General features: G+C 41.4%; 1 protein-coding gene across 1 annotated transcript in view; it reads right to left on the minus strand.

Moving 5' to 3' along the window:
* Positions 1 to 767, minus strand: part of Vps15 (vacuolar protein sorting 15) — a 316,929-nt gene extending 316,162 nt beyond the window's left edge. Inside the window, exon 1 of the mRNA XM_090374029.1 lies at positions 732 to 767. The gene's annotated coding sequence lies outside the window, so the exon portion shown is untranslated. The remainder of the gene's footprint in view (positions 1 to 731) is intronic.
* Between the last annotated feature and the right edge of the window lie 10,905 nt (positions 768 to 11,672).

Raw genomic sequence — 11,672 nt, forward strand, 5'->3', positions numbered from 1 at the left:
TTGGCTTCCTTGCATCGACCTACTTTTACTAACGTAATAATCAGTTGATCTGGAATGTTTTAGTCCCAGAATTAATATAGCCATGTGTAAACATACATTAACCCCGGGGGCTCACATCTGGTGAGTATGGGCTTGGCACACCCAGGGTCCTCAGCTGGATATCATCATTCTTCTCTTTCTTGGTGATTCCCTTCTATTTTTGACTTTCTCTCTCTCTCTCACAGGGTTACTTGGGAACTTTTTTTTTTTCCTGGTGCAGCATAAGCCTCAGGCTTCCTTGCATCATATGGATATTAATAATAATAATAATAATAATAGATAACATAACATAATTTACCCCGAGGGGCTCACATCTGGTGAGTATGGGTTTGGCACACCCAGGGTCCTGAGCTGGATATCATCATTCTTCTCTTTCTTGGTGTTTTCCATCTCTCTCTCTCAGGGTAATTCAGAATTTTTTTTTTATGCCTGGTGCAGCATAAGCCTTCCTTGCGCCATATGGCTGATGATGATAATAATAATAATACACACACATACACACAAGAAAAAAAGATAAATTCTGTAAATTTATTATGTTTTTACCGAAAATACAAATCTCATTTATACACCGATAATAGATATACGAAGTATTCCGTCCAGTCAATGAAAACCCATTATACAACATATACAGAGATACATGTTAAACATTTCTATTTATGTTTATTATTTTGTAATAAGTACACTCTGCGTACCGAAATTCTATACATACTACCTGCTGTTCAGAAAAGTCAAAACTTCACTGTTTACGGAAAACACCACCTTTCAAAGACGCCTCCGTGTGTACAAAGTTTCGAAAATTAAACACAAAGAGAAAAATATTACAGTTATTATATAATTATGATTACTATATATTAAATAATGGCTTCATATAAATATTCCAATAAACAACTGTTTGGCAAGGCACATCACTCAGTTATCAAATGCACAGTGAGAGGATGTGATGAGCAATTACCGAATAGTGCAATGCTTGCTTGACAAACATTGCCCTGGTGAAATACCTGGCCATGCACTGTTCGGATTGTTTGAGTTGGGTTACAAGGCAATGACGCGACGGTAACTCGTATCTGTAAGTTGGATGAATCTTCGGGGAGGGATATAATGCCCAATCCGTGTGCCCTTTTAACAAACACATATTTTGTCATTATGTTTTAAGTTAGGTGTGTACGTGCGTGTGTGTGTATGTGTCTGTGTGCATGTAATAGTAATATTATTATTAGTAACACTAAGAGTAATAGAGGCATATGATGCAAAAAAGCAAGCTTATGTAGCATCAGCCAAAAAAAAAAATAATAATAATAATAATAATTAATAATAATCCACACAACCATTCCCTCTAAATGTTTGTCCAGTTCCTCCTTGAATTTATATAAGCTCTCAACTTCCACAACGACAGATGGATGTTTGTACCAGCAATTAACCAAACACTGGCTAAAGGCAAATTTCCACATATACATTCTACAACTGTCTTTCCTCAAATTGAATTTATGCCCCCTTAGGTTCGTAATCTGAGCAAGTGGAAGAATCCCATCAAAATTGGAGCAGTGTGACATTGGAGGCAAATTGCTGCTATGGATAAAGGGGTGGTTGAGAGGGAGAAGACAGAGAGTGGTAATCAATGGACACTGCTCATCGTGGACTAATGTTATTAGTGGAGTCCCTCAGGGCTCAGTGTTGGGTCCATTATTGTTTTCTGTATTTATAAATGATATTGATGATGGTATATCAAGCTTAATGTCCAAGTTTGCAGATGATACAAAGGTTGGCAGGGTTGTCAAGGACACTACTGACACTATGCTGCTGCAACAGGATCTGGAAAGGTTGAGCAGATGGGCTGAGAGGTGGCAAATGAAGTTTAACATTGACAAATGTAAAGTACTACACATGGGAAACAGCAACCCCAGAGCAACGTATCAACTCTGTGGTACTACACTGACAGTGGTAGAGAATGAAAGGGACTTGGGGGTGGTTGTGCAGGCAGATATGAAGTTCTCTGAGCAGTGCAGACGGTCTGCAAGAGTAGCTCATGGAGTATTGTCAATGATATACAGGAATTTTTCCAGCAGGGATAAGGAGGTGATTATTCCATTGTTTAAGGCAATGGTCAGGCCACACCTAGAGTACTGTATACAGGTCTGGAGGCCTCATTTCAAGAAGGATGTAGAGCTGCTGGAACGAGTACAGAGAAGGGCAACAAGATTAGTGAATGGAACAAAGGGGTGCTCTTACGAAGAAAGGCTTAAGTTTTGCAAATTACAGTGTCTGGAGACTAGGCACCAGCGAGGTGATCTGATAGAGGTGTATAAAGCCTTGAATGGTTTAAGCATGCTCAATGCTGATGGGATTCTTCCTCTAGCTCAGAAAAATCACCTGAGAGGGCATAAATTCAAATTGAGGAAAGACAGATGTAGGATAGACGTGCGGAAATTTGCCTTTAGCCAGCGGGTGGTTGGTTGGTGGAACAGACTGCCATCCCTTGTGGTGGAGGTTGATAACCTAAATAGGTTTAAGGCTCAGCTGGACAGGTATTTTGAACGAACAGAGGAATGAAGTGGAAGTGGGGTTTTTTTTTTTTTTTTTTTGGCTGATGCTGCATAAGCTTGCTTTCTTGCATCAAATGCCTTTACTAATGCTAATGCTAATGCTAATGCTAATTCAGCGTGCTCAGATTTGTACACTTGATATCGATGGTTCGATACTGCTCAGATAGCAAACAAACTGAATGAATATTTTGCATCTACAAAGGGTACTAGGAAAGTTTTGCAATACAGCTTTGTTTATTTAATTTTTTCAAAGTAATTTCCTCTACATTCAATACACCTCTCCATCCTCCGAAACCAATCTTTAAACCAGTTCTGCCAAGTTTCACTAGGGAGTAAAGCACACTCGTTGTCCCAAGCCCGTAGAAGGTCCTCATCACTGGAAAACCGCCTCCCTTTTAGCTTCATTTTCACATGCGAGAACAGTGCAAAGTCGCAGGGAGCAAGGTCTGAACTGTAGGGAGGGTGCTCGAGAAGTTTCAGTCCTGTCGTGGTCAAATATTCGGTTCAGGCTTTGGCGCGGTGAGCTGGAGCATTTTCGTGATGGAGGTACCAGGTGTCCATTCTTGACTTTGGCCGCAGGTTCTTCATAGATCCAATGACTTTAGGCAGGCATTGTTCAGTATACCACTTAGCTGTGACTGCCTTCTGCGTGTCCAAAACGACACGTTCCACAATTCCACTCGATTTGAAAAATACAGCTATCATTTTCTTTTTTACAGATCGGGATTTTCTGACAATTACGGGTGTGTCGTCATCATCAAAGACCCAAACTTTGTTTTGAGCCTTGGTCGGCAGATCGTAATAGTACAGCCAAGTCTCATCACCTGTCACGATGTTGTTCACATACCGAGATTGTCCCTTATAAAATTTTTTTAACATCTCCCGGCACCAAGTCACACGTCGTGTCATCTGCTCTTCAGTCAGTTTATGCGGCACCCAGAGAGAACAAAGTTTCTTCACGTGCAAATGATCTTGCAGAATCGAACGAATTGCTGGTGCATTTAGGCCCAAATATCCTCTATCTGTTGGTAGGTCACTCGCCTGTTTTCGTCAAGCATTTTCCTCACAGCAGTAACGATTTCCTCCGTAACTGACGTTCGTGGCCTTCCCGGCCTCTCAGAATCCTCCAGAGTGCAATTTGCCCTTTGGAATTCTCTATACCACCTGAATATCGTTGTACGATGTGGACAATCATCATCTAGTGCAAGAGTCATTTCTTCTAAGCACTGGTCTATGGTTAAACCACGCACGAAATTATACCGCAAAACTGTCCTTATCTCATTTCGTGACCACGATGCCATCGCAAGCACTTTACATTCCCACTACTAATGAATAACTGAGCCCATCGACTTGGCGCCGCGGCTACTATGCACGTATGAACATGTCTCAACATGCAGCAACAAGCAGCTTCCTGTGATTCATTGTTGCGTCATATTGCAAAACTTTCCTAGTACCATTTGTACATTCACACATGAGGAGTCATTAAGGATTAAAAATGCCAGAAGGTTACCAATTGTAGCAGAGTGCTTAAGGATTTTGTAATAACTGAGAGCAAAGTGCAGGAGACATTGTTGAAGTTAAACATAAGAAAGGAGGCAGCAAAGGAACCAAGCAAACCCTTAGAACTAATTATGAGAGCATCTTTGAATTCAGGGGAAGTCTCCACGGACTGGAGATGTGCAGATATATCCACAATTCACAAGGGGGGGGGGGGATCGAAGGACGACACGAATGATTACAGACCAGTTAGATTAACTTCTGTCCCAGGTAAAATAATGGAGTCACTGGTTAAAAATACATTGCAGGATAATCTAGACAAGGCGGCAGCAATAATTCAGACGCAGCATGGGATTGTTAAGGGAAATTCTTGTCTGACAAATCTCATTGTATACTATGATTTGGTTACAAAGGAATCGGATGCAAAAAATAATTTTTTTATCATATACTTGGATTTCAGGAAAGCTTTTGACTCTGTTGTGGATGGAAGACTACTGTACAAATTGGAGCAGAATGGTATTATGGGTAAGTTGGTAGAATGGATAAAAGGGTGGTTGAGTGGGAGAAGACAGAGAGTGGTAATCAATGGACGCTGCTCTTCATGGATGTTATTAGTAGGGTTCCACAGGGTTTGTTGTTTGGCCACTGTGGTTTTGTATATTTATTAATAATATTTATGTAGATATATCAGGCTTAGTGTCGAAGATCGCAGATGATACAAAGTTTGGAAGGGTTGTTAATGACAGTAATGGCAGTGTGCTACTGCAAAAGGTTCTAGAAAATTTGGGCATATGGGCTGAGAAGTGGCAACTCAATTTTAACATTCACAAATGCATAGTACTGCATATGGGTAGAAGTAACCCCATAGGAACGTACCAACTGCGTGGAACTACACTTAGGTGGTAAAAAATGAAAAAGACCTGGGAGTAATTATGCAGTGAGATATGAAGTTTTCTGAGAAATGCAGACAGGCGCAAGAGCATGTCACGGGGTTTTGTCATTGATATACATGAATTTTACTAGCAGGGAAAAGTAGGTAATTATCCCTTTGTATAAGGCAATGGTCAGGCCACGCCTTGATTACTGCGTACAGGTCTGGTGGCGTCATTTTAGAAAGGTTGTAGATTTGCTTGAGCTTACAGAGAGAAGGGCAAAATGATTGGTGAGGGCAATGAAGGCATCCCCTTACCAAGAGAAGCTTAAGTTCTACAAATTGCAAGCGGCTGGAGACTAGGCACCTGCGAGGTGATCTGATTGAGGTGTATAAGGCCTTGAATGGTTTGAGCACGCTGAATTCTGATGGGATTCTTCCACTAGCTCAGATTACGAACTGAAGGGGCATAAATTCAAATATAGGAAAGACAGTTGTAGAATAGATGTGCAGAAATTTGCCTTTAGCCAGTGGGTGATTAATTACTGGAACAAACTTCAATCTCTCGTTGTGCAAGTTGATAACTTAAATAAATTGAAGGAACTGGAAAAACATTTAGAGGAAATGGTTGTGTGAATTTTTTTTTTTTTTTTTTTTGACTGATGCTACGTAAGCTCATCCACTTGCTTTCTTCCATCACATGCCTCTATTACAATACTGGTGTGCAAAATATAAGGACCAGTCAAGTTTTTACCTGTAGCTTCTCATAGGAGTCACCTGGATACTGGAAAAGTATACCGAAGGAATCACGTGAGGTATAGAATGATGAGGGAAACAACACCGACACAACAACAACGACGGAAACAAAACGGTACTGAGGGACTTTATTCAAAAATGGCAACATACTACTGGCTGCCATGATACAGATGCATCACTGACAAAGATGGAACAAAGGAAAGTGGTAGTGTTCAGTAGGAGATAGAGCCACCCCTAATATTGATGCAGGCTTTACACCGCCAGTCCATACTTAGAACAATGTTGCTGATAGGTTCTTGCGGTAACATCGTCCGTTCTTCTGCCAGCGCCATATTCAGCTGGCGAACAATTTCTAGTGGGTGTGGACGTGCCGCTGGGCGTCTCGCCAGAGCGTCCCATATGTGTTCGATCGGATTTAGATCGGTGGAACGTGCAGGTCCATCCATACGAACAATGTAGTCAAAAGCATTACCAAAAGCATATCAACAGCTGCAGTGATAGGGTGCGGCGTTGTCATCCATAAACACGAACTCGGGGCCAATGGCACCTCGGAAAAGCACACATGGGGAAGGACTACTTCAGTATAGTAGAGTGCACCGGTTTCAGTCCCGCCTTCCAGTATTTGGAGTTGTGTACGTCCATCCAAGATAACGCCTCCCCAGACGCGAACACCACGACCGCCATATCGATCACTTTCAGTGATGTTTGCGGTTTGATACCGTGTGCTAACCTCTCGCCAGATTAGCTGACGTCCAGAATCGCTGCTGAGACTGAATCTACTCTCATCAGTAAAGAGTACCTTAAGTAAAGATTTTGTGGTTTTAACGTTTTGAAATAGTGTTGATCCTTACGTTTTGCACACCACTGTATTACTATTCTTTTTGCTGGAAGAAAATCCGAAATCTCCAGGAGGAAAAACTATGCCACCCTCGCTGAGGCCGACTAAGAAATCAGCAAGGTTGTGAAAAAGACCCATAAAAATTCCTGGGGTCATTGACGGCATTCCACCTGCCTCTTCTACCTGATGTGGGGAAAATGGTAATTATAACAAATAGGCAGCGTCTAGATGGTCCGACATTACTACTTTAACCAGTGACTCAATTATTTTCAGTGGAACAGAAGTTAAGCAAATACGTCTTCCTGATTGGCTTGTTATAATTCTTTCTCACGAATCTCTTCTTCTGCCGTCCCTTGTGTGTCCTTGGTTTTCTGCCATTCTAGTTCTATCGACAGGGCCAGGGCTTTATGACTAACTTCAAAAAGTTCTAGTTTATACTCTGGCACGACCACCAGGTCAGCAGAGTTTACAATAAATCAATCAAGATAATTTTTAATCGTATTTAATAGTCACGGACTTGAACCCCGGTCCACTCAAAGAGCGTGTGTTATTGCACTCCCGATGCTGACGACTCGCTACGTCAGGCCTCTGTTCTTTAGGTTACTCAAGAACTCCTCGATCGGGTTCTGTCGGGTGGTCCCTTGACCTGCTTCTCTTTCATGCTAATGCAGAAGGCTCCTTGGTTCTTATTGAAGATCAGGTTGTTTGTTATCCTCTGAGACCGGTATCTGTATCAGTGTATTTTCTTGCTTACTGCAAGATGGTTCTGTTACAGGGTGACTAATAATAATAATAATAATAATAATAATAATAATAATAATAATAAGGGTGATGGCACAGTGGTTAAGAGTAGAAGGGGTAAGAGGAGTAGGAGTCCGATGAAGCCGCATAGTCGCTTTCGGAACCAAACGCTTCCGAGGTCGAATTGACGCTGGGGCGGACAGTGACGTCAACTCGTGTCTCTCCCAAGAAATAACACCAACACTGGAGACATGAATAAACTAAACAGGAGCACTTCCATTGATAGATGATGTCGAAGAGAAGTAATGAACATACTGTATCGAGTGTGGCGCATAATTAACGTCATGCGTGTAGAGGGGTCGGTCGAAAAGTCGAAGTGAGTCTCCCAAGGAAGACCGTGGAGGAATTGGCGCTCTCCCCTATATGGCTGCCACAATGGAAGGGAAAGACCATCCAGCCTAACTACCTGGAAGAGCTTCCTGCGCAAATGCACTAATGACATCCAGGAAGGAGGAAAAAGCCAACGCATGAAGTGCAGCATCGAAATGAAAAACATTCATCGTGTAAACGTACTACGAAGTAACAAATTTTGAAACCGATATGAAAATGTACAAGACGACACTACATACCAAATGTTTGGAATGATTACCAACTGTTCAGGTCACAGAAAAGCGAATAACAGAGCAAAGAAGAACGTGAGCATAAAGAACCTGAGAGCTGTTGTAATGTTGAAAGAGATCAAGCAAATTGAATTTAAACAGGAATCATGACCCAGACTAGGATGTAGAGCTGCTGGAACAAGTATAAAGAAGTGCAACGAGAATGGTGAAGAAATTAAAGGGTTGCTCTTACCAAGAAAGGCTTAAGTCCTGCAAATTGCAGCGAATGGGATCTAGGCACCTGCGTGGTGAAATGATTGATGTGTATAAGGCCTTGAATGGTTTTATCAAGCTCAATGCTGATGGGATTCTTCAGGGGCAACCAGAGGGAGTAATACACTTGATCTGATTATCAGCAGTGATGACGCATGCAGTAGGATTTTTGCAGATAGAGGAACCACTAGGTGTCAGTGATCACAGTGTACTGATGTAGGATTTACTTAAAGATATAACTACGATCAAGGGTAAAGGGAAGGGTTTTTGTTTTAGTAAAGGTGACTACAGAGGTCTGAGACAGTTTTTAAATTCTATAGAGTGGGATCAACTGATGGTGTTACCATCTATTAGTATTTAAATTTTAAATGGGAAGCCTTCAGGAACTTAATCTTGGAGGCTACTATGCTTTCCATACCAACTAAGAAATACTACTCAAGGTTCAGGCTTAAATGGATGTCGGATGAATTAATAAGTACTATGATTTTTAGCGTTTCTCACCAACCATTGAAGTAAAAACGAAAACCAAAATCTTAAAAAGCTTTATATTTAAATTTACAATAGATTTAGAGTAGATCAAACAAAATAAATGTGATTATACAAATAAAATGTTACCGATAATAAAATACTGAATTAAGATAGAATAAAACAAATATAGTTTACAGTGAATGTACAAATAAAATGATAATAAAATACTGAATTAAAATGCAATAAAATATACTAGATTAAAAGCGCTAAAATAACTGAAGCTTTCAAAGGCTTCTGCCTTCTTTCTCAACAGTGCACTTCTATTCTGCGGTGCCTCATTACATACCAGCAGGTTCGCGGTGCATCTCACTTAAACGTGTACTGTTCCCGTACATGTTGGAACCGGAAGCAGCTCGGGAGCGTTCCAGGCGAAAACATTCATCCCCTCCAAGGATTACCGCCTCAAAGAGGGGATGAATGCGTGTACCACTGCCTCTATTTATATTATTCCCAATAGAACTAATTTGTAGGCTCTCGAGCCACTTGCGGTCCCAAAATCTATGCGCCCGATCAGTGATGACTGCTTTGTCCGGGGAGATATGATGTTGCTTCTCCCAAAAATGTTCAGCTACGGCGGATTTACCATAATCCGCATTTCTTATCGCGTTTCTGTTCTTCCCCAGACGATCTTTGAGGCGTCGTTTTGTTTCCCCCCACATAACACTCCCCACAATCCGGGCATTTGATGCTATTTACGACCCAACATATTTTCGTGTGAGATGGGGTCTTTCACCTGTGACACGAGGAACGTATGCGGTGGCTATCGGTGTGAAGGACTCACATCTGCTCTGCCCTCCACTAATGTATTTCTCTATGATCCTCTGGGGGCACCCACACTTCAAAAGATCCGCCGTAACAAGCTCATACTCTATTTTTCTGTCCTCTGAGGTACTACAATGCGATTTTGCCATATCTACTAGTGCTCTTATCACACTGTTCCTGTGATGGTTGGCCTCAGCTGAGTTGTAATGTGAGTATTGGCCTTTGCACATTGGTTTTCTAAACACTTTTGTTTTCAAACACTGGCCTTCTCTACAGATCAACACATCCAGGATCAGCAAAACCCCCTCCTTCTTCTACCTCAGAGGTGAATTGTATGAACGAGGAGAAGCTGTTAAGAAAATTCAACGTCTCATCTTCACTCCCCTTCCGAATAATTGAAAATGTATCATCAACGTATCTTTTCCACGGACGCATAGGGAGAACCATGTCATTGAATAATCTAGCCTCGAGCTCCTCCATAGCTAAATTAGCTATGATCCCACTGATGGGGGAGCCCATGGCTGCACCGTTAACCTGCTTGTACATGGTGCTACAGAACACCATAGTGGTACTTGAAAGACATAACTCTATTCCTTTACATATATCCTCTAGGCTTAATTGTGGAGGGCAGAGCAGATGTGAGTCCTTCACACCGATAGCCACCGCATACGTTCCCTACTATCCGGGTTTAACCGAGCGTATAGCTCGTATACTAAGGAATTACCAGACGCGCTGTGTGCAGCTCCCAGGTCGGAAGCTGCACACGGTCGTGTCACAGATGAAAGATCCCATCTCACACGAAAATATAAGTGGGGTCGTATATAGCATCAAGTGCCCGGATTGTGGGGAGTGTTATGTGGGGGAAACAAAACGACGCCTCAAAGATCGTCTGGGGGAGCACACAAACGCGATAAGAAATGCGGATTATGGTAAATCCGTCGTAGCTGAACATTTTTGGGAGAAGCAACATCATATCTCCCAGGGCGAAGCAGTCATCACTGATCGGGCGCATAGATTTTGGGACCGCAAGTGGCTCGAGAGCCTACGAATTAGTTCTATTGGGAATAATATAAATAGAGACAGGGGTACACGCATTCATCCTTTCTTTGAGGCGGTAACCCTTGGAGGGGATGAACGTTTTCGCCTGGAACGCTCCCGAGCCGCTTCCGGTTCCAACATGTACGGGACAGTACACGTTTAATTGAGATGCACCGTGAACCTTCTGGTATGTAATGAGGCACCGCAGAATAGAAGTGCACTGTTGAGAAAGAAGGCAGAAGCCTTTGAAAGCTTCAGTTAATTTATCGCTTTTAATCTAGTATATTTTATTGCATTTTAATTCAATATTTTATTATCATTTTATTTGTACATTCACTGTAAACTATATTTGTTTTATTCTATCTTAATTCAGTATTTTCTTATCAGTAACATTTTATTTGTATAATCACATTTATTTTATTTGATCTACTGTAAATTTATTGTAAATTTAAATATAAAGCTTTTTAAGATTTTGGTTTTCGTTTTTACTTCAATGGTTGGTGAGAAACGCTAAAAATCATAGTATGAATATAACCGACCCCAGAGGCCTATTTGAAGAACTGAATTAATAAAGCTCGCGGAAGAGAAGAAAAATGCATGGGATGCATATAAATTATCAGGCCACACAGAAGCCTACGACAGATATAAGCTGGTCTGTAATCAAGTCACAAAGGAAGTTAGGCAATCGAAGACAGATTGTGAGAAATCTGTGGCAAAGGAGGCAAAGAAAGACACAAAGAGTTCTTTACTTATGTAAACTCTAGAAGGAAGGGGATGAATCAGATTGGTCCACTTAACATAGATGGTTCGACTATATGATGAATCTGCTCAAGTAGCTGATAAATTGAATGAGTATTTTGCATTTACATTCACACCTGAGGCTTTATTCAAGGAGGGGAATGCCAAAATGTTTATCAAACGGTAACAGGGAGCTTAGTAGTTTTGTGATAACCGAGAGCAAAGTGGAAGAAAAACTGTTGAAGAAACATAAAAATGCCATCTGGGGCAAATGGAATCTTTTAAGTTATATTGAAGGAGGCAGCAAGGGAAGTTGGCAAACCCTTAGCCATAATTATGAGAGCAGCCTTGGAGTCAGGGGAGGTCGCCATGGACTGAAGAAATGCAAATGTAACCCCAATTCACAAAGGGGGTTCAAAGGGTGACACAAATAATTATAGACCTGTTAGTTT

The sequence above is a fragment of the Mastigoproctus giganteus genome, chromosome 5 (genome assembly GCF_048544385.1).
Source record: "Mastigoproctus giganteus isolate SK-2022 chromosome 5, ASM4854438v1, whole genome shotgun sequence".
In the NCBI taxonomy this organism is placed as follows: Eukaryota; Metazoa; Arthropoda; class Arachnida; order Uropygi; family Thelyphonidae; genus Mastigoproctus; species Mastigoproctus giganteus.